General features: G+C 40.8%; 1 long non-coding RNA gene across 1 annotated transcript; it reads left to right on the forward strand.

The window, feature by feature from the left end:
* Positions 1 to 499: 499 nt before the first annotated feature.
* Positions 500 to 17164, forward strand: LOC118391654 (uncharacterized). Its single transcript, XR_004827178.2, has 3 exons — positions 500 to 783; positions 16328 to 16474; positions 16946 to 17164. It is a non-coding gene; the product is annotated as an uncharacterized LOC118391654 (long non-coding RNA).
* Positions 17165 to 24361: the final 7197 nt, after the last annotated feature.

Here is a 24361-nt window from a genome sequence, read left to right on the forward strand (position 1 = left end):
AGGGGAAAATGGAGTCCCTAGAGAAAGCAAGTACTAGATGGGTGTCAGGGATGGAGCAGCAGTATTATCATAAGAAGACATGTACTTGTTAAACAGAGAAGGAATGGAAGGAAAAAGAGAGGGAGAAGAGGTCAAAGAGAGTGAGGGAAGAAGAGGGTGAGATTGAGTCGGATAAAAATTGTGGGAAAAAAGGGAGATTGTCACGCCCTGGCTATAGAGAGGCTTTTTATTCTCTATGTTGTTTAGGCCAGGGTGTGACTAGGGTGGGCATTCTATGTCCTTTTTTCTATGTTTTGTATTTCTATTTCTTGGCCTGGTATGCTTCTCAATCAGGGACAGCTGTCTATCATTGTCTCTGATTGAGAACCATACTTAGGTACCCTTTTCCCCCACCTGTTTTGTGGGAAGTTAATTTTGACTTTGTTCAGGGCACATAGCCCAAAGCTTCACGGTTTGGTTTTGTTCTTTGTTTTGTCAGCGTCATTCTTAAATAAAGAAAATGTACGGTTACCATGCTGCACCTTGGTCCAGTCCTTCAGCCAGCCGTGACAGAGATGGTTTGTCAAAGAAGAATGCTAGAAAGTGTAAGCAGAGGGAGCTGAAGACAGAAGGAGCAATGGAAGTAAATGAGAGTGAAGTATTGGAGGTGGTAGGTGCTGTAAATTTATCGGAGACCGAGGTATGTACCAAGGACCAGGAGGAAGAAGAGTCTGTGACAGTAGGAGTGAAGTTTATGGAAAAAGTGGACTCTTGACTTTTGGCTGATCCATTTGTGGTTTCATGGTGGGTGAAAAAAAAGAACTAGAAGTGGTCTAGTGATAATTATTTGTGTTTCTGTTGGACAAAGGAAGAATGCACTCAAAGTAAAACGAATGGAGGCAAGAAAAGTGAATTGTTTCGATCTCAAGAAAAGGGCACCAATGAAAGAAGTGATAACTGGGGTACCAGTAGATATAAACATTAACCAGCTGAGGGCAAAGATTCCTGGTGTATGTGATGCTCGTCGTTTGATGCGATGCAGACAGGGTGGCGAGAGTGGGGAAACAGAAGAGTCGGTCTGTTCTTTTGAGTTTTGAAGTTGAGTATTTGCCTGAAAAATTGAAGTTAGCATACTGTTGAAATTGGAAGTTTACACACACTTATGTTGGAGTCATTAAAACTAATTTTTCAACCTCTCCACAAATTTCTTGTTAACAAACTATAGTTTTGGCATGTCGGTTTGAATATCTACTTTGTGCATGACACAAGTAATTTTTCACAGACCGATTATTTCACTTATAATTCACTGTATCACAGTTCCAGTGGGTAAGAAGTTTACATATAATAGGTTGCCTGAGAAAAAAGATTGACCTCAGAAGAAAAATTGTAGACCTCCACAAGTCCGGTTCATTCTTGGGAGAAATGTCCATATGCCTGAAAGTACCACGTTCATCTGTATAAACAATAGAACGCATCTACTTCCTGAGCAGTATGATGGCTGCATGGTCCCATGGTGTTTATATTTGCGTACTGTCTCCTTGAGATGAACGTACTTTGGTGCGAGAAGTGCAAATTAATCCCAGAACAACAGCAAAGGACCTTGAGAAGATGCTGGAGGAAACAGGTACAAAAGTATCTATATCCACAGTAAAACGAGTCCTATATCAACATAACCTGAAAGGCCCCTCAACAAGGAAGAAGCCACTGCTCCCAAACACCATAAAAAAGCCAGACTACGGTTTGCAATTGGACATGGGGACAAAGATCGTACCTTTTGGAGAAATGTCCTCTGGTCTGATGAAACATAAATAGAACTGTTTGGCTGTAATGACCACCGTTATGTTTGGAGGAAGCACGGGGGTGGCAGCATCATGTTGTGGGGGTGCTTTGCTGCAGGAGGGACTGGTGCACTTCACAAAATAGATGGCTTCATGAGGTAGGAAAATTGTTTGGATATATTGAAGCAACATCTCAAGACATCAGTCAGGAAGTTAAAGCTTGGTCGCAAATGGGTCTTCCAAATGGACAAATACTCCAAGCATACTTCCAAAGTTGTGGCAAAATGGCTTAAGGACAACAAAGTCAATGTATTGGAGTGGCCATCACAAAGCCCTTACCTCAATCCAATATAAAATTTGTGGGCAGAACTGAAAAAGTGTGTGTGAGCAAGGAGGCCTACAAACCAGAATCAGTTACACCAGCTCTGTCAGGAGTAATGGGCCAAAATTCAGTTTTTGTGGTAAGATTGTGGAAGTCTACCCGAAACATTTGACCCAGGTAAAAAAATGTAAAGGCAATGCTGCCAAATACTAATTGAGCGTATGTAAACTTCTGACCCACTGGGTATGTGATGAAAGAAATAAAAGCTGAAATAAATCATTCTCTCTACTTTTATTCTGACATTTAACATTCTTAAAATAAAGTGGTGATCCTAACTGACCCAAGACAGGGAATTTTTACTAGGATTACATTTTAGGATTTGTAAAAAAAACTAGTTTAATGTATTTAGCTAAGGTGTATGTAAACTTCCGACTTCAACTGTATATAAGTTATCCTGTATATGCCAATTACATTAAGATGTTACAGGTGTCAAACTTATGGGCATGTGGCAGCAGTGTGTAGGAGGAAGGGTCCAAGGTGTGAGAAATGTGCAGAAGGGCATGAGACAAAGGAATGTGTAGTATTGGGGAAAGTAGTGGAATGTGTTAATTGTAGGGGTGCCCATGGAGCTGGGCATCAGAAATGTCCCGTGCAAGAGAGGCAGGTTGAGGTTTCCAGGGTTAGAGTAGAGAAGAACTTGTCGTATGCTGAGGCAGTGAAGAAAGTAGAGACTTTTTATAAATATGTTATTTGACTTGACTTGACGTACACTAAGGCATTGTTGGCAGAAGAGATGGATGCATATTTAATATCTTAATTAACCAATACGTGTATTGGTAGTCCAAAAATATTGCTATCAGGTGGTAACGTTAAATCACAGCTGCCCTGGTACGTTATTTGCTGCCTCAGTTTCAATTTAGGATACAAACGGACGAACGTAACAAAGGCTGGGAATGACAATACCATGAAACTAGAAAGTGCAATGATCACAAGTCAGTCACAACGTGGCTAATAGGCTAGTGTATATATTTAGCAAGCTAAAAATGCGGAGCCTAGCACGTTAGCTAGCTGCTTGGAGGATGTCATGTCATTGGAAGGGTGGGTGGGTGACTGACTTTTTCCCCTCGTATCGGTTTTCGGTGGCTATACACAGCTAGCAAGAACTTGAATGACTGTTATCCAGTTAGCTAGCATATTTCTTGCATTTTCAAATTCACTTCGGCTACTCAGATTCCAGAGCACCCTCGTCTGACTGTGTCAGAGCGTAGAATAACTAATACATTTACAAAAGGGTGACACCGGCTGAATATGACCAGTGTCAGTAAACATATAATGTTCGGCAAAATATATATATATTTTGTCACAAATGTCTAGATAACATGTTAACAGCCTTACAAACCAGTCCTGGATGGCAGAAAGCTTAGCCTCAGTGATGCACTGGGCCACTCGCACTACCCTCTGTAGTGCCTTGCGGTCGGAGGCCAAGCAGTTGCCATACCAGGCAGGGATGCAACCAGTGGTGCAGCTGTAGAATCTTTTGAGGATCTGAGGACCCATGCCAAATCTTTTCAGTTTCTTGGGGGGGAGTAGGTTTTATTGCTCCCGCTTCACGACTGTCGTGTTAGTTTGTTGGTGACGTGTACACCAAGGAACTTGAAGCTCTCAGCCTGCTCCACTGCATCCCCGTCTATGAGAATGGGGGCATGCTCGGTCCTCTTTTTCCTGCAGTCCACAATCATCACCTTCATCTTGATCACGTTGAAGGAGAGGTTGTTGTCCTGGCACCACACGGCCAGGTCTCTGACCTCCTCCTTATAGGCTGTCTCATTGTTGTTGTCAGGTTGAAAATGTCAGTGAAGACACTTGCTAGTTGGTCAACGCATGCTCGCAGTACACGTCCTGGTAATCCATCTGGCCCTGCGGCCTTGTGAATGTTGACCTGTCTAAAGGTCTTACTCACATCGGCTGCAGAGAGCATGATCACACAGTCTTCCGGTACAGCTGATGCTCTCATGCATGTTTCAGTGTTATTTGCCTCGACGCGAGCATAGAAGTAGTTTAGCTCGTCTCGTAGGCGCGTGTCACTGGGCAGCTCTCGGCTGTGCTTCCCTTTGTAGTCTGTAATGGTTTGCAGGCCCTTACACATCCAAGGAGCGCCAGAGCCGGTGTAGTACGACTTGATCTTAGTCCTGTATTGACGCTTTGCCTGTTTGATGGTTCATCAGACGGCATAGCGGGATTTCTTATATGCTTCCAGGTTAGAGTCCCACTCCTTTAGCCTTTACCTCAGTGCAGATGCTGCCTGTAATCCATGACTTCTGGTTGGGGTATGTACGTACAGTCACTGTGGGGACGACGTCAACGATGCACTTATTGATGAAGCCAATGACAGATGTGATGTACTCCTCAATGCCATTAGAGGAATCCCGAAACATATTCCAGTCTGTGCTAGCAAAACAGTCCTGTAGCTTAGCATCTACTTCACTGGTGCTTCCTGCTTTGATTTTTGCTTGTAAGCAGTAATCCGGAGGTTGGAATTATGGTCAGATTTGCCAAATGGAGGGCGAGGGAGAGCTTTGTATGCTTCTCTGTGTGTGGAGTATAGGTGGTCTAAAGTTCTTTTCCCTCTGGTTGCACGTTTAATATGCTGATAGAAATTTGGTAAAACTGTTTTAAGTTTGCCTCCAGTAAAGTCCCCGGTTTCTTGGAGCGCCACCTCTTGGTGAGCTTTATCTTGTTTGCTTATGGCGGAATACAGCTCATTCAATGCTATCTTAGTGCCAGCCTCTGACTGTGGTGGTATGTAAACACCTACAAAGAATACAGATGAAACTCTCTGGGTAGGTAGTAAACTCTACCTCAGGCGAGCAATAGCTCGAGACTTCCTTAGATATCGTGCACCAGCTGTTGTTTACAAAAATACAAAGACAGCTGTCCCTTGTCTTACCAGACGCCGCTGTTCTATCCTACTGGTACATTGTTAACCGGCCAGCTGTATGTTGATGTTGTCGTCGTTCAGCCACAACTCCGTGAAGCACAAGATGTTACAGTTTTTAATGTCCCGTTGGTAGTTTAATCTTAAGTGTAACTCGTCAATTTTATTGTCCAAAGATTTCATATTTGCTAGCAGAATTGAGTGAAGTGGGGGTTTATTCGATGGCCTTCGACTTCTCAGTAGGCAGCCCGCCTTCGACTTCTCTTTCTCCGTCTCCTCTTCACGCAGATCACGGGGCTCAGGGCCTGTTCCCGAGGGAGCTACTTTGAAGAATCTCAATTATAAAATATATTTGGATTTGTTTAACCCTTTTTTGGTTACTACATGATTCCATATGTGTTATTTAATTGTTTTGATGTCTTCACTATTATTCTACAATGTAGAAAATAGTAAAAATAAAGAAAAACCCTGGAATGAGTAGGTGTGTCAACTATTGACTGGTACTGTATAATTACATCAATTTCTCAACGTGCTGGTAATGTATTCAGATTTGTAGCACCTGAAGCATACACAGTACCATTTTTAAATGTGCACAAGCTCAGCAAGTATGGATGAGTGTCCTTCATGTATTTTTATCTTGTTGGCATACTTCAGCTGATAAAAATCTCAACGCATTACCAGAGCTTTGGAAAGTTGATGTCATTATACTTTCCTGTGGATATACTGTCTCCCACTCCTACCGCCAAAAGGACCAACCACACGGACAACTCCGTTAAAATATAATTTGATTCAACATTCTGGCTTGCAGAGGTCGTGAGAGAAAACGTATCTGTTTCAAACGCTAATTTCTGCCCGACGTAGAATATTATGCAATTCAGCAAAGGGGTTTCCAGGCAAGCTACTTCCTAGCCCATTCAGTACTAGCTAGCTACTTCCTAGCCCATTCAGTACATTCTTGGGCTAATTACTTAGCTGCTTAGCTCATTATTTTACTTGGCATAGGGAACTAGCTAGCTATGTAAACCAGCTCAACTAGAATTGTACCAAGGTAGATTGGTGTGCCAGTCATGCCTTTAGGCCAGGCAACCCTGTTCCTGGAGTGCTGCAGATACTGCAGGATTTTGTCCCAACTAGGCACTACACTAGACCAACTAGCTAATTTATCAGTTAATTGATTGACTAAATTCTACACACCTGATATTCCAGGTTAGATAAATCAAAAACATGAAGTGCCTGCAGCACCCCAGGACCAGGGTTACCTAATAGGCTATATTCTGTCAAAATGGATCCCGAAGACCGAAGAAGATACAGACACTATCGTTACGCTTGTTTGAACTGGGGTCAGAACGCAATCGTGGTTAAATTAAGACACTGTGGAACCTGGGTGACAAATGGGTTGGAAAACGAACATCAATACGGTACTTTAAATTTGATCTTTAACCACACTGTACCATCAAGAATATTGAATTACTGCTAGTTTCCCCAGAACTGACCTTTTTGTCCAGGTTAGCAGTAGCTAGTTAGCAGTAACCACCGCAGCCATTTTGAAATGGCAGTGTCAGCTAATCGGCCCCTTTGTTTAATGCAACATGCCATTCTATAATGGCTGCTGTGGCTAAGACTAGCTAGCATGAGGGGGAAAGGGCAGTTTTCCGGGAAAACTAGAAATATTTCAATTTGTCATTGGAGCAGTGTGGATAAAGGTCAAATTTGTGCAGTGGCATATCCCATCTCTGCATTGAGGTACTTTATACGACCCATATCTCGCACCAGCTCCACAGTGCCTTAATGTTTACCAGGATCTCTATCAAAACCCCAGCGCAGCTCAGTGCAAACAAGAGTAACGGTAGAGGCGGAATCTTCTGGCAAGTCAACAAGCAGTCTGTGATGACGGTAAAATAGATCCTTATAAAAAACAACAATCAATGTGTGTGCAACATGTTTCAACAGCAGAATCTCTTGTCTTTCAGGTCTTATGCAGGGTTGCACCCCATTTAGTGTAAGCTTGACTTTCAGGCAACTATTTTCCCTGTATGCAAAGAAGGGGGAAGCAGCATAGTAGTTTCTCTTTCTCAACATGCATAGTGGTTTGATTTACTCACTCACTTTACTATGTGGTTACATCAGATGTGTGTTCATTCATGATGAATAAGGTTACCTCATTACCTCACGCCATTTAACTAGTTTGCTTGCTGAGCTCTAACACTGTTTCTTCCCTTTTTGCAGCAATATGTTTCTTGAGCCGTGAAAACAACTTCCACAGCGCAGTAGCGGCTCCTGACTGGCTGAGTAGGTGGGGAAGTTTAGTACACATAACCTTTTCAAATCAATAGGCTATTGCACAAAAGAACGTGGACAGTTGGGTGCATAGCAAATTCAGAACCACTGGAGAGCAACATAATAAACTAAAGCACTGATCATTGGGAACGAGATCAGAATGACTGCGAAGGCTTGATCCATAAATTAAATAGTATGTTCAAATCAAAAGGCCTGATTAATATGACCTCAATAACGCAACCACCTCCCTAGTCCCTAAACCAATCAAAAGATGGTTTAGTATTTAGTTTGAAGGTTCTGCCAAGGGCCAAGAGAACGAGAAAATACTAGTATTTAGTTTAAAAGTACTCAGATCATTGCATGGTTTGCTTTTTCCGTAAAGCTTTTTTGAAATCTGACACAGCGGTTGCATTAAGGAGAAGTATATCTAAAGTTCCATGTATAACACTTGTATTTTCATCAACATTTATTATGAGTATTTCTGTAAAATGATGTGGCTCTCTGCAAAATCACTGGATGTTTTTGGAACTACTGAACATAACGCGTCACGGTATACTGAGATTTTTTTAAATATAAATATGAACGTTATCAAACAAAACATGTATTGTGTAACATGAAGTCCTATGAGTGTCATCCGATGAAGATTATCAAAGGTTAGTAATTAATTATATCTCTATTTCTGATTTTTGCGACTCCTCTCTTTGGCTGGAAAAATGGCTGTGTGTGTTTTTGTGACTTGGCTCTGACCTAACATAATCGCTTGTGGTGCTTTCACCGTAAAGCCTATTTGAAATCGGACACTGTGGTGCGATTAACAAGAAGTGTATCTTTAAAATGGTGTGAAATACTTCTCTGTTTGAGGAATTTTAATGATGGGATTTCGGTTGTTTTGGATTTGGCGCCCTGCTCTTTCACTGGCTGTTGTCATATCGATCCCGTTAGCAGGATCTCAGCCCTAAGAAGTTTTAAGTAGCCTAGTTTTGTTGTTTGGCTGCTTAAAGAGAACTCGGGCCTAACACCCGCAGTCCACCTCTTACAACTCTTACAATGCTTTGTGTAAAAGTGGTCATCAAATTCTACTAGATGAAGAGCTGAAATTAGACAAACATCCTGGCATTTAAACCATACTCGAATTTCAACAATTAAAATACTATAAAACATTATATTTTTGCATGCTTACAATGCATGATGCACAATATTTTTTTTGCATACTCAAACGACCTACTATTTAGGACACAAGTCTATGTTTTTCACATAAGGATTAAGAAAAAGGGCATGGGCATGGCAGGCCAGTCTCAAAGCTGTCTGACTGTTTGAATATATGTTTGCAGTCATTGCGGTTTTTCCCAAAAATGTACTTTACATGTGAATTGATTGACAGATATATTGTTGGAGGGTATATGGGCTGTTGCAGGGCACATGTTAAGTCATATTCTTCACAGTGGAGCTCATGTCACTTGCACAATCTTTACATTACCAACCGTGAGGCTGTTTTACCTGTCGGAGTACTTATAAGTGTATGTGTGCCTGTGTGTGTCCTCAAAGGCATGGAAGCTCACAAGGAGATGAACATCACCTTCACGCTGCCAGCGTCATGGAATTCTGATGAGTGCGTTCTGCACGACCACTGTGAGCGAGTGGTGTTTAGCACGTCTATGACCATCACTGCTGCCAGCAACGTCTTCCCTGTCACAGTTTGAGTGCCACTGAGCCCTGAATTGCAATGCATCCATATACTCAATCATCTGTATCTTTGTCTTTCATTATTTCATGACTAGGCCTGTATTTGAAAGTCAATGTTGGACTTGAATGTAGGCAATATTGTAGTACGTAGAGAGAAATATTAAAATTATATATAGTTGGTATTTGTACCCCTCTAATTGGTAGTTAGTCTTGTCCCATCGCTGCAACTCCTGTACAGACGCAGACAAGCAAAGGTCGGGAGCCATGTGTCCTCAGAAACACGACCCTGCCAAGCCGGACTGCTTCTTGACACACTGCTCGCTTAACCCTTTAGCCAGCTGCACCAATGTGTTGGAAGAAACACCGTAAAACTGGCGCATGAAGTCAGCGTGCATGCGCCAGGAGTTGCTAGTGCGCAATGGGACAAGGACATCCTGGCCGGCCAAACCTTCCCTAACCCGGACGATGCTGGGCCAATTGTGCGCCATCTATTGGGTCTCCCAGTTGCAGCCTGCTGCGACACAGCCTGGAATCGAACCCGGGTCTGTAGTGATGCCTGTAGCACTGCGATGCAGTGCCTTAGACCGCTGCGCCACTCAAGGCCTGATTATTTATTTATTTTTATTTTAAACTTTTGAATAAGACTAATGGGTATCAGTCAATTGCTCATGACTGTGAATAACCTCAGGTCAGTAACATCGTGACAACTAAGTGCACACTGTTAGTAGAATATTAGTGTTTTTCTAGTGATCTATTGATAGGACAGGCGCCTGTGAGTCACAAAGTGAGTGATGAGAGGAAAACTGCTGGTTTGTCAGTCTGCTGTCTATCAGTCAAATACATTTTTATGGGCGAGGGAGAGCATGATACTCATCGTCTTCTGTGAGTGAATGTACATGTCCCATGTAATGTACAGTGTATTCTGAAAGTATTCAGACCCCTTTTTCCACATTTTGTAACATTACAGCCTTATTTTTAAAAAGATTCAATCAATTTATCCCCCTCATGAATCTACACACAATACCCCATGCGTGTAGATTTATGAGGAAACAAATGTATTTAATCTATTCTACAATAAGGCTGTAACGTAACAAAGTGGAAAAAGTCAATGGATCTGAGTACTATTAGAACGCAAGTGGTAACGAGAGTTGAAATCCACTTAATTATTGCTTTGTGTCACATTCCCATTTTTCTTTTGCGTGTTTTATTGGCCTATACAGCCTTCGAGTCGGGGCGCATAGGCTATTTTCTGTGCTTTGATTGTGTGACTAGTTTTTTATAAAGGGTGTCGAACTGACTGAATCAAGCATTTAAAAAAAATGTTTTCTTGCAATTGTATGTTGGTTCTCAACAGGGAATCCATATTTACCTGACGGAAAAAAAACATTTTCCACAAACTAAATTGGGAGTGTAGATTAGATTTCATTTTCATTTTGCCACAATAAATTCAAATTGAGAGTACACTAGACTACACTAATATACTCCCTTCTCTCAAAATCCCACCCACAGTGACTGACTGGCAGGTCTGCAATCCTACCAACTCTGACTCAAACATCTTGCCCCCTTGAACCTGCTTTGCAGTATACCCCTCTGATCATATAGGGCTAGGCCTAGACCATATCCAAAACAACTAACACCACATTAAATTCATAGATTGAGTCTTCCAACTCAATACCACAACACATTTTACCAATCTGGGAGGTAAATTCATTAAAGTATTTTATTATTTAGCTGTGTATTTCAGATTGATTCAAGGCATTAGAATATACCAGATGCCACCATACTCCATGTATTTATGGAAAACACTGGAATATCAGTTGTCCTACGGTCCAAGGCAACATTTGTATTAAATTGAGCGTTTATCAAACTCAATACTAAGCATTGGTGTGAAACGTCATGGTCCACACAGAATAGTCTTAAAACCTCTTGGGGCTAGGGGGCAGAATTTTCACTTTTGGATAAATAGCGTGCCCAACTTCAACTTCCTGCTACTCATGCCAGACATATAAGAAATGCATAGTATTCATGGATTTGGATAGAAAACGCTCTGAAGTTTCTAAAACTGTTTGAATCATGTCTGTGAGTATAACAGAACTTATGTAGCAGGCAAAACCCAGAGGACTAATTGTTCAGAATTTTGTTTTGTTTTTTGCCTCTCTCTGTTCCCTAACTCTGTTCCCTCATTGCCAAGGGATATTTCTTAGGAACCTGTTTTCAGTTCCTACCGCTTCCACTGGATGTCACCATTCTTTGGAATTTGGTTGAGGTTATTCCTTTGTGCAATGAAGAAGTAGGCCAACTTGGAACTGGGTAACACTTTTGTGAGTTGTGCAAGACGTGAAAAGTAGCGCTGGTTTGTTTTCATTCCTGTATTGAACAAAGATTGCCCCCTGTCTACAATTTGATTGATTATTACAATTTAAAAATACCTAAAGTGTATTACAAAAGTAGTTTGAAATATTTTGCAGAGTTTATAGGCAACTTTTGAAATATTTTGTAGTGATGTTGCGTTTTTTGTAAGCTGTTCTTTTCTGGATCAAACGCGCTTTATAAATGGACATTTTGGATATGTATGGACGGAATTAATCGAACAAAAAGGACCAATTGTGATGTTTATGGGACATATTGGAGTGCCAACAAAAGAAGCTCGTCAAAGGTAATGCATGTTTTATATTTTATTTCAGTGTTTTGTGTAGCGCCTGCAGGGTTGAAATATGCAAAATATCTGACATGTTGGCTGGATTCACAACGAGTGTAGCTTTAATTGATTGAGTATCTTACAAGTGTGATTTAATAAAAGTTTGAATTTTATAGTATTTTATTTGAATATTTGTGTGTGTGTGTGTGCGTAGGGCAATTTAGGATTTATCTGTAATTGGTTATAAATTAGGCATTGTTGCGAACTGTTGACATATAGATAGATACATGTGCACAATGTTTTTCCAGTGCGGGCCTTGTGTTATAAAAATATATACAGTACCAGTCAAGTTTGGACACACCTACTCAATCTAGTTTAAAAAAAAAATGTTTTTACGATGTTCTACATTGTAGAATAATGGTGAAGACAAACTATGAAATAACATGTGTGGAACAATGTAAGTCACCAAAAAAAGGGTTAAACAAATAAAAATATATTTTATATTTGAGATTCTTCAAAGTAGCCACCCTTTGCCTTGATGACAACATTGCACACTATTTGCATTCTCTCAACCAGCTTCATGAGGTAGTCAGCTGGATTTCAAATAACAGGTGCATACAGCAATCCAATTAAAAGTTAATTTGGGGAATTTATTTCCTTCTTAATGCGTTTGAGCCAAACAGTTGTGTTGTGACAAGGTAGGGGTGGTATACAGAAGATAGCCCTATTTTGTAAAATATCAAGTCCATATTATGGCAAGAGCAGCTCAAATAAGCAAAGATAAACGACAGTCCAACATTTTTAAGACATGAAGGTCAGTTAATACAGAACATTTAAAAATAACTTTTAAAGTTTCTTCAAGTGCAGTCGCAAAAACCATCAAGTGCTATGATAAAACTGGCTCTCATGAGGACTGCAACAGGAAAGGAAGACCCAGAGTTACCTCTGCTGCAGAGGATAAGTTCATTAGAGTTAACAGCCTCAGAAATTGCAGCCCAAATAAATGCTTCACAGAGTTCAAGTAACCGACACATCTCAACATCAACTGCGTGAATCCGGCCTTCATGGTCGAATTGCTGCAAAGAAATAACTATTAAAGGACACCAATAAGAAGAAGAGACTTGCTTGGAAACACGAGCAATGAAGAAACACGAGCAATGAACATTAGACAGGTGGAAATGTGTCCTTTGGTCTAATGCAGGGGTGTCAAACATACGGCCCGCGGGCCGGAACCGGCCCCCAAGGAGGTTCGATCAGGCCCGCAGGATAATTTGAAAGTGGAAAAAAATGCATAAAAGACATGGAATTAATTTTTTTTTTTTTAAGACAAGCCGCATCACTGAGACAGACTGAAAACAGCAGACGGTATCAATGCGCCATCTGCTGCTTGTTACGACGTTGTTAAGATTGTTAATGTCTCTACCTCTCCACTACACCCTCATTAGCCAAAATGTCGTTATCCAAACGGAGAAAAGTAGATAAGTGTAGAATTTTCAAAGAAAAATGGACCACGTCCTATTTATTTACAGAGATGCACGGAAAACCTTTGTGCTTGGTGTGTTTGCAACAAGTTTCGTGTATTGAAGGAATATAATATTCGATACGAGACTCATCACAGCGAAAAATATGACGGCTTGCAAGGACAACTGAGAAGAGATAAGATTAACGAATTGCTGGCGGGTCTGAAAACAGCAGTCAACTTTCATCCAGAGCCGAGAAGTCAGTGAAGCAGCGGTAAAAGCCAGCTACCTAATTGCTAGCGAAATAGCATTAGCATGGCGAAGCCGTATTCCTACGGTGACTTTGTTAAACGATGCATGATGAAGGCGGCTGAACTTGTATGTCCCGAGAAGCGACAAGCTTTTGCCAATATTAGCATTTCAATACTATAGCAGAGAGGATTTCCAACTATCGGCAGATTTAGACAGTCAATTGAAACAGAGTCAAGTCATTTATTGCATTTTCCGTGGCAATTGACGAGAGCACTGACATCACAGACGTGGCCCAACTGGCCATATTTATTCGAGGAGTTGATGAGACATTGACTGTTACTGAAGAGTTTCTTGAGTTGGTGCCAATGATGGACACCACAACAGCCGAGGACATTTTCGGCTCTGTCCTTGCTGCATTGGACAGAGTTGGAGTGGACTGGTCCCGCTGTCAGCCTGGCTATGACGGCGCGCCATCCATGGTCGGAAAGAAAGCAGGTGTCGCGACAAAGTTCAAAGACAAAGTACAAGCCCTTAATGGAGGAGATCGTTTCTGGACATTTCACTGTATTTTGCACCAGGAGGCATTGTGTTGCAAGTCGCTGAAAATGGACCACGTCATGGAGGTGGTTGTTCGCACTGTAAATTTCATCCGGTCCAGAGGTCTGAACCATCGTCAGTTTGACAAACTTCTCAGCGACAGCAACATTACCCACAGCCTGCCATACCACACTGAAGTGAGATGGTTAAGCCGAGGCGCTGTGCTGAGGCATTTCTTTGATCTACGAGAGGAAATCGGACAGTTCATGGAGAAAAAAAGGAAAACCGGTGTTGGAATTACAATCTCAGGAATGGCTACGGGACCTTGCATTCTTGGTTGATATTACTGAACACTTGAACAATCTGAACAAAATGTTGCAAGGCCGCAAAAAAAGTTGTCACACAGTTTTCTGACAACATACATGCATTTAAGTTGAAGCTGACTTTGTGGGAGATGCAACTGGCAAATGGCAACCCTGCCCTGATTTTATCAGTATCTACTACCAGGGTACCCCAAATTAACAGCCCTGGCTGCTAAAATTTTGTGCATGTTTGGGACAACCTACCTTTGTGAACAAATTTTCTCAGTGATGAATATCAATAAAACAAAAATGCGTTCAAGGCTCACAAACAAGCACTTAAATGACATTCTGAAAGTGACAGCTAGTCAGGACATGACACCTGGTGTTGATGCACTTGTACAGGCCAAAAGATGCCAAGTTTCAGGTACAAATACAAGTCCAGACTAGACTAACACCTTTAAAATGCTGCCTTAGATACTGTTTGCATTGAAAGAATACAGCTCTGTGAAGATGAATCCTTACTGTGGTGATTTAAAAAATGTGCACTTTAATGTTAGTCAGCAGCTTCAAAACAAAAGTTGTGTGATGGAATTCTACTGTTCATACAACTCCATACATTTTCAGTATGTATTGTATGTGTATGTATGTTTCATGTATGAAGTTTACAGATTTACAGGAAGGCGAACATTTCTTCATTACACATTTAAAATCACTCTCCTTAGTTTGTAAGGTGTACGCAGGGATTACATTTAGATTTTATATGCGTATGTGTAAGTGGTTTAAAAATTCCTTTCTTTAAAAGTCTCATTTAATCTTAAAGTGCATTACTATATTTTTCAGTACCAATTAAAGTTTTGTGCCTTTGTACAATCAGTGGGATCAGTTGCAATGCATATTTGTGAATGATAAAAGTAAATTGCACATTTGTCTAAGGAAATATGAGGTGTTTCATGAAATGTTTTGTAAAAGGATAGTTCATTAAATTTCAATATTTTCCTAATGTTCTTGTGCTTCTTTACACCAAAACAAAGGAAAGACATGATATTTTGGTTATTTATAGCAGAGTATGGTATAATTTTAATGGTCCGGCCCACTTGACATCTCCCTAGGCCGTATGTGGCCCACGATGCGAAATGAGTTTGACACCCCTGGTCTAATGAGTAGGTGAACAGAAGATCTCCGTATGTGTGGTTCCACAGTTAAACATGGAGGATGTGGTGTGGAGGTGCTTTGCTGGTGTGGTCTGTGATTTATTTAGAATTCAATGCACACTTAACCAGCATGGCTACCATAGTATTCAGCAATCCTATCTAGTTTGCGCTTAGTCATTTGTTTTTCAACAGGACAATGACCTAACACACCTCCAGGTTGTGTAAGTGCTATTTGATTAAGGAGAAGAGTGCTGCATCAGATGACCTAGCCTCCACAATCACCTAACCTCAACCCAATTGAGATAGTTTGGGATGAGTTTGACCACAGAGTGCAGGAAAAGCAGCCAACAAGTGCTCAGCATATGTGGGAACTCCTTCAAGACTGTTGGAAAAACATTCCAGGTGAAGCTGGTTGAGAGAATGCCAAGAGTGTGCAAAGCTGTCATCAAGGCAGAAGGGTGGCTACTTTGATTTGTTTAACACTTTTTTGGTTACTACATGATTCCATATGTGTTATTTCATAGTTTTGACTGCTTCTCTATTATTATACTATGTAGAAAATAGTAAAAATAAAGAAAAACCCTTGAATGAGTTTGTGTCCAAACTTTTGACTCGCCGTTCGAGTACTTCATATATCCTGAATGAGTGATTTATCTTCCTTGTGTTTTCTCTCCAATTAAATGTTATAATACATTCAGAATGGCATCTGTACATCTAAATCCCCAAGTGCACATTAGCTAATATGGTTCTCATGACTAAATAATGTGCTTTTGTAATATTACACTATTTGCAATTCAATTACATTTTACTTTAACCAAATTCGTCCTAGGGGAGCACTATGATAATTCAGATACTAACCAGTTTTTCTAAAACATTATTTATATATGAAATTACGATGAATGGGGGGGTTCTGTTGGCTTTTTTGATAGATGAAATGGCTAGTTTCCAAGTACACTATTTACGTCCTTCATGAAAGTGTTTACCTGATGCTAAAGATATGTCTCTCTTTGCAGGACGACCGCTTGGTCATCAATCTGCACCTAATGCATACCACCTACTTCCTATTTGTGATGGTCATCACCATGTTCTGTTATGCAGTCATCAAGGGCCGGCCAGGGAAAGTACGGACAACCACCAATCACGACTTCTGCCCTGAAAAGGTCGGTGTAGGGTGAAGTTGGCCTTAGACTGATCTTAGGTCAGTTTAGCATTTTGCTCACAAATGGTTAAAGTTTGGGGAAGGGGTAGCTAGTCCTAGATCTGTATCTAGGTGAAACTTCATGCCAGAGCAAAAAAGTACAACACAATGCAATATATAGAAAAACACCGCTAGTCAACTTTATCGCATTACAGCCATTGTGAAAAGATCTAGCTCAGACAAATCTCTCAGGTAACACTGTCTAGCCTTATTTTGTTCACTGACTGATAACACTGAGATTTGAGGTGTCAGATGACCGTATCCATGACAGAGCATTCCTGAAATGCCTGTGCACTATGAAAATCTGGTTGTTCCTGTTTTTACAGTTGACTCGGATCAGTAAGGAATTTCCACGACACTGTTATGTGACAGACTAGTAAGGTTAGAGGGATGATTCTGCAGTGACATGAATTTCATTTTTCTCTCATCATAGGGGTAAGAAGAAATCTAGGATCTCCACCATAACTGAACTATAGCTGAGGAGAAGGTTGAAGAATAAATCATGTCCAGTTGCCTACTGAACCCTGAAAAACTACAGGGGTGCAAAACTCTCAATGTTGGGTCACTCCAGCCAATGACATATAAGTGCCTGTATCTACTGTGTAAATATTTGTAGGAACTCTTGAATTCAATACAGAAACAGTTTGCCTGAAACCCCATTGGTGACAAATGTGATATCAGCATTGAAAGTCCATGTGTTTTGTATGGTCAAAAGCCTTTGGTTACCTTCGACATCGGGCCGTCTGAAATATGATTTCTCTGCCTTTCTCTTCCCTCTGTGTGTTCATCATTCACTTGTGTGTTCTAGAGTGGTTTATTCTTGCTTGCATTCTGATAGTTTGCAAAGGTAGATTTGCTCTGGCACCAATTGCCTGGCACAAATTTAGTGTGTGTGTGTGTGTGTGTGTGTGTGTGTGTGTGTGTGTGTGTGTGTGTGTGTGTGTGTGTGTGTGTGTGTGTGTGTGTGTGTGTGTGTGTGTGTGTGTGTGTGTGTGTGTGTGTGTGTGCAAGGAAGGAAGGAAGGAAGGAAATAAAAGCAGGCTTATTTGCCTCAGGAGTGTTGGAGGCCACAAGCCTTATATAGCACCTGGAAGTTACTTTTTAACTGACAAGAGGCCTGGCTATGTCAAGTGGACTTCTGGAAAATTGGTTGCCACAATATGGTGCAAATGTCAAACTCCATCTTCTTCCCTTTCACAACCAACGTTTGTTTTACTCCAAATGTCTTCCATTAAGATGAGCTTGTTGCTTCAAATTAAGCTTGTGTGATGCTGCTGACTTCAAAGCGTGTCATAAAGGTCAGAAAGAATTCCCTTTTTTCCTTGAATTGTGTATGCTGACGACAGGTATACATGTTCATAATTGGTTGTGCTCTATTTGAAGCACTCTATGTTTTAATGTGTGTCTGTGTAAAAAGTGTGTCTGTGTAAAAGTAGAATGATCTACAGTATCTGACAAGTGCTTCACTGGCAATGATTAATCCATTTTTGATTTACCTATGTTTTTACAATTGTATTACAATTAGTTTCGTTATTGATACACTTACTGAATGTACTTTTTAAAAGTAACACAAGTTACAACCGCGATGCAGCATTTCAACTATGGTAATCAAATGTAAAATAAATTCCAATCATTTTGAAATGTGAGGTACCTTTTTTATTATTTGTTTTGTCAGCCTTTAGGGTAAACTTTCCAGTTTGAGGGGCAGAACAGTATTCTCCTATTTTTTTGTTGCAATAAGTTACATTTAGAAATGTCTTATTCTTCATGTCAATTAATGTATCAAAAGACAAGTCAGTACTAGCTCCTTGCGTTGTTTCATTTGCATGTCATTGAATTGATCCCTTTTATCATTGTGAGAAATAGTTTTCGAGTTTCATATTGAAATGGGTTTACAGGTGGCCCCCTGAATGGTGCAGTGACCTAAGAGATCCTGGTTCGAGTCCAGACACTGTCGCAGCCGGCTGTGACCGGGGGAATTGGCCCAGTGTCGTCCGAGTTAGGGGAGGGTTTGGCCGCCAAGGATGTCCTTATCCAATCGTGCTCTAGCGACTCCTGTGGCAGGCCGGGCGCATGCATGTTGACACGGTCGCCAGGTGTACGGTGTTAGCGCCGACACATTGGTGTGGCTTCCAGATTTAACGGGCATTGTGTCAAGAAGCGGTGCAGTCGAGTTGTGTTTCGAAGGATGCACGGCTCTCGACCTTTGCTTCCTGAATTGGGGAGGAAAAAGGGTAAAAAAAGATGGGTTTAAAGTAAAATAACCTTGGTTTACTTACAGTAATTAATGGAGTGTGGCATTCAATACATGCTTCCCCCTCCATAGCACTGCATAATCCCACTATCTTCTCTCTGTCTTGATAGTTCTTAAGTTAAGTCTTCATGTTCAGGTTGAGAGTCTGCAGCTGTAGGTATCCTTTTTGTCTAGTGCAGGTGTGTCAATCATACGGGCGGTTTAAATGTTATTTTTATTTATTTATCCTCAAACTACCCACGGACGGCATTGAAATCGTTGGCTTGAGTAAAAAAAGACACTAAATCAAAACTGTATAGAAATTATATTGGACCTACATTTATGGACCTCTTTAATCTGTCTAGCTTAATCACCAAAACGACAGGCAGTCGGGGAGCACGATGGATAGAGGACTATTTATTTTGTATTTTTTGGACGCTGAGGAAATGTAACCAATTTTCAGTGTGGGCCTCCAGCCCCCAGTGATGGCCGAATACCACCCATGAGGCAAAATGATATTGACAGCCCTGGTCTAGTGCACTTACAGTCGGGATGAATATATTGCATTTTAACTACATTTTAGTGTGTCACTTCATTACAGAGTAAGGACAGTGTCATAGAGTGATATGAATTAAGAGAAAGATGAAAAGAGAAGCATTGAGTTTAAGCCCAGCAACCATTAATTGAAATCCCTACCATTTCCTACCTATCATGTTGTGTCATTTTTGTCCCTGTGAGAAATGCCTGCCCATTTGGAAGATTGCCTTAACCTTGTTGTTTTTGTCCTACAAGTAGATGGATATACAATGCATTCGGAAAGTATTCAGACCGCTTGACTTTTTCTAAAATTGATTAAATTAAACATTTTCCTCATCAATCTGCACACAATACCCCATAATGACAAAGCGAAAACAGGTTTTTAGCAATGTTTGCAAAAAGAAAATACCTTATTTACCAAAGTATTCAGACAATTTGCTATGAGACTCGAAATTGAGCTCAGGTGCATCCTGTTTCCAATGATCATTCTTGATGTTTCCACAACTTGAATGGAGTCCACCTGTGGTAAATTCAATTGATTGGACATGATTTGGAAAGGCACACACCTGTCCATATAAGGTCCCACAGTTGACAGTGCATATCAGAGCAAAAACCAAGCCACGAGGTCGAAGGAATTGTCCATAGAGCTCCAAGACAGGATTGTGTTGAGGCACAGATCTGGTGAAGGGTACCAAAAAATGTATGCAGCATTGAAGGTGCCCAAGAACACAGTGGCCTCCATCATTCTTAAATGTAAGAAGTTTGGAACCACCAAGACTCTTCCTAGAGCTGGCCGCCAGGCCAAACTGATCAATCAGGGGAGAAGGGCCTTGGTCAGGGAGGTGACCAAGATCCCGATGCTCACTCTGACAGAGCTCTGGAGTTCCTCTGTGGAGATGGGAGAACCTTCCAGAAGGCACCTAAAGGACTCTTAGACCATGAGAAACAAGATCCTCTGGTCTGATGAAACCAAGATTGAACTCTTTGGCCTGAATGCCAAGCTTCATGTCTGGAGGAAACCTGGCACCATCCCTACGGTGAAGCATGGTGGTGGTAGCAACATGATGTGGGAATGTTTTTCAGCAGCAGGGACTGGAAGACTAGTCAGGATTGAGGTAAAGATGAATGGAACAAAGTACAGAGAGATCCTTGATGAAAACCTGCTCCAGAGCGATCAGGACCTCAGATTGGGGCATAGGTTCACCTTCAAACAGGACAATGAACCTAAGCACACAGCCAAGACAACACAGGAGTGGCTTCAAGACAAGCCTCTGAATGTCTTTGAGTGGCCCGGACTTGATCCCGATCGAACATCTCTGGAGAGACCTGAAAATAGCTGTGCAGTGACTTTCTCCATCCAACCTGACAGTGCTTGACAGGATCTGCAGAGAAGAATGGGAGAAACTCCCCAAATACAGGTGTGCCAAGCTTGTAGCATCATACCCAAGAAGACTCGAGGCTGTAATCACTGCCAAAAGTGCTTCAACAAAGTACTGAGTAAAGGGTCTGAATACCTATGTAAATGTGATATTTCAGTTTTTATTTTTAATACATTTGCCAAAATGTCTAGGACACTCTCTTTTTTCTTTGTCATTTATGGGGTATTGTGTGTAAATTGATGAGGGGGGAATTATTTAATCCATTTTAGAATAAGCCTTTTGTGTAACAAAATGTGGAAAAAGTCAAGGGGTCTGAATATTTTACCAATGCACTGTATCTGTTTGTTTTGTTTTCAGTTCATGGCAAAGAGAACAATAGAGCACTCTTCATTGTATCTGTCACATTATGGCGTCTGTGCTCACAGGCACCACCAGTGAGGCCATCTCCATTTTGAAGTAATCCATTTTCTCATTTTACTACTATGAGTTGGTAAATAATTTGGAAGGGTGCATACTGCCCCCTGGAGTTTGTTTGAACAAGTATAAATCCAAGGTTAGTGATTTACTTCCACCTGCAGTTATGGGATGTTTACTCATGAGTACATTTCATTGGAAATTTCTAAACGGTATCCTTGGGATGTCCCAACTCTGTCACTTCATTAAAGTTCTAATGTAAAACAGTTAAGGTTAGGCAAGGATCCCAGATAGCACTAACTATATTGGCTGATTCCTCCTGATGACCTAGATGGAATTTTGTGGTCCTTCCTTTACCCCGCTGCCCATGCTAAAACTATTTTTTGGGGCCATAGAGTCCTCTATCATTCTTTATGGTTCATAAAGGATCTGTCTAGTATTATGGGAACAGCAGCAGGGCTGTGTGTATATATGGGCCCTTAGGGTGGCATTTTGAGTTATGATCTGCATCACTAAACTTCCAGGAATTTAAGAGCACAGCTCTCAAATCAGAATACCACCCTTAGGCCGCATTTACACAAGCAGCCCAATACTAATATTTTACCCAATAATTGGCAAAGCGCTAATCTGATTGGTAAAAAACTAAATATTATTGGAAAAATATTAGAATTTGGCTGCCTGTGTAAATGCAACCCTAGTAAGTGAGATTGTGGTTTTCATGTAGTCAATTGCCTTTGGCTGACTGAAAGTACAGATTATAGAGAAATAGATATCATTTTACATTGGTATTACTGGTATTATACCTTAGTATAGTTGACCACACGATCACGATCATTTGTATTATGGTATAGGAGGTATGTTACATATGAATTTGACCTTACTTTCACAGGATATCAGTTGTTGTCTCACCCTGACCTTAAATGTTATTATGTGCCGCAATACTGTACATGGCAACCATTTCACCTTGTTTTTCCATCAATTCCTGTATGTTTAAATGTGATGAGGGTCAAAGGTAAAAAGATGACCAAAACTTTTCTCCTGTGGAACTGCTGTAAAAATAAAAAATAAATTTCACATTTTCCCCCTCTGTCCCAACATGCATTCTGCATCTTCACCTCAGCATTCCTACCAACAGGTAACTGACCATATTAAACTGCAGCTCAACAATTGGGCAGGTAATAGGGTAAATTTTACTCATTTGATTGTTTCATTTTTCAGTGTAGGTGATCCATAGAAACTGAATACTGTGCATTCCATTCCAGTTTGCAACCTGCTTTTCTGTGAAGAAAGATTCATTTTACAGCTGGAAATTGACAGAAGACATTCAGCCTACTTGGACATTGTTCAGATCATATTGATCTCTCCCTCCCATGTGGGTCAGTAATGGTGGATGGTTTTCTCCAACTCAAAACACTTGGGTACAAAAATAACCCTTTAACGGTCTGTCTCCCAGGAGAAGTAGGATGCCGTTGCAATTCTTTCACTTGTCTTGTTGCAAGATTGTAAATGTTAACAACCACTGTTCCATTTGTATGATGATTCACAATCCCTCTGTTTCTGTGTTTGTAAAATAGGCATATGCTTTTCTGAATAAACTTGAACTTATTCATCAGTCTCTTTAACTGTCGAATTCAATTGATACTTGCCGACTATGGCATTCAACCCACCTTTCTATGACTCTGGTGGAGTCTTCTTTGGCACATCTGGGACTTATTCAAGTGCAACTCTATAGAACGTTCAGATATAAATGTATTGTGAAGGACAGACAACTCTAATGCAGGAAAGTGGATTATGTCAGCTCTATACACAATTTATACATTCATTGGGCCCTAATCTATGGATTGCACATGACTATATATAATAATAATAATAATAATAATAATATAATATATAATAATATAATAATATATGCCATTTAGCAGACGCTTTTATCCAAAGCGACTTACAGTCATGTGTGCATACATTCTACGTATGGGTGGTCCCGGGAATCGAACCCACTACCCTGGCGTTACAAGCGCCATGCTCTACCAACTGAGCTACAGAAGGACCAGGCAATCAGGCAGCGGAGCAGACATGGGTGGCACTTGGGAGCCAGCTCCAGCCAATCAGAATGGGTTTTCCCCACAAAAGGGCTTTATTACAGGCAGAAATACTCTTCAGTTTCATCAGCTTCCCGGGTGGCTGGTCTCAGACGAACCTGCAGGTGAAGAAGCCGGATGTGGAGGTCCTGGGCTGGCGTGTTTACACACGTTCTGTGGTTGTGAGACCGGTTGGACGTACAGCCAAATTCTCTGAAAACAATGTTGGAGGTGGCTTATGGTAGAGAAATTAACATTCAATTCTCTGGCAACAGCTCTAGGGGACATTCCTGCAGTCAGCATTCCAATTGCATGCTCTCTCAAAACCTGAGACATCTGTGGCATTGTGTTGTGACAAAACATGTGACAAAAATGTTGTGACAACATTTTTAGAGTGGCCTTTTATTGTCCCCAGCATAGCGTGCACCTGTGTAATGATCATGCTGTTTAATCATCTTGATATGCCACACCTGATAATCCTGGATGGATTATCTTGGCAAAGTAGAAATACTCACTAACAGCGATGTAAACAAATTTGTGCATAACCTTTAAGAGAAATAAGCTTTTTGTGCGTATGGAACATTTCTGGGATCTTTTATTTCAACACTTCACATGTTGCGTTTATATTTGTATTCAGTACAGATTAACTTTATGATGATGAGTTCCTACCAATGCCCACCACCACTCCTCCAGTCACATCTGGAACACCAAGACAGGCTGGCAGAAAGCCTGCCAGATAGACACAAACACACAGTAATAGCTGTGGAAAGTAGAGGTGCTGAGGGTGATGCAGCACCCCATGAATAAACAGAATAAAAATACAATATTAATAATAAATTGTTTAAAAAATATATATATACAGTGCCTTGCGAAAGTATTCGGCCCCCTTGAACTTTGCGACCTTTTGCCATATTTCAGGCTTCAAACATACAGATATAAAACTGTATATTTTTGTGAAGAATCAACAACAAGTGGGACACAATCATGAAGTGGAATGACATTTATTGGATGTTTCAAACTTTTTTAACAAATCAAAAACTTAAAAATTGGGCGTGCAAAATTATTCAGCCCCTTTACTTTCAGTGCAGCAAACTCTCTCCAGAAGTTCAGTGAGGATCTCTGAATGATCCAATGTTGACCTAAATGACTAATGATGATAAATACAATCCACCTGTGTGTAATCAAGTCTCCGTATAAATGCACCTGCA

Source organism: Oncorhynchus keta, chromosome 12 (assembly GCF_023373465.1).
Source record: "Oncorhynchus keta strain PuntledgeMale-10-30-2019 chromosome 12, Oket_V2, whole genome shotgun sequence".
NCBI classification, from domain to species: Eukaryota; Metazoa; Chordata; class Actinopteri; order Salmoniformes; family Salmonidae; genus Oncorhynchus; species Oncorhynchus keta.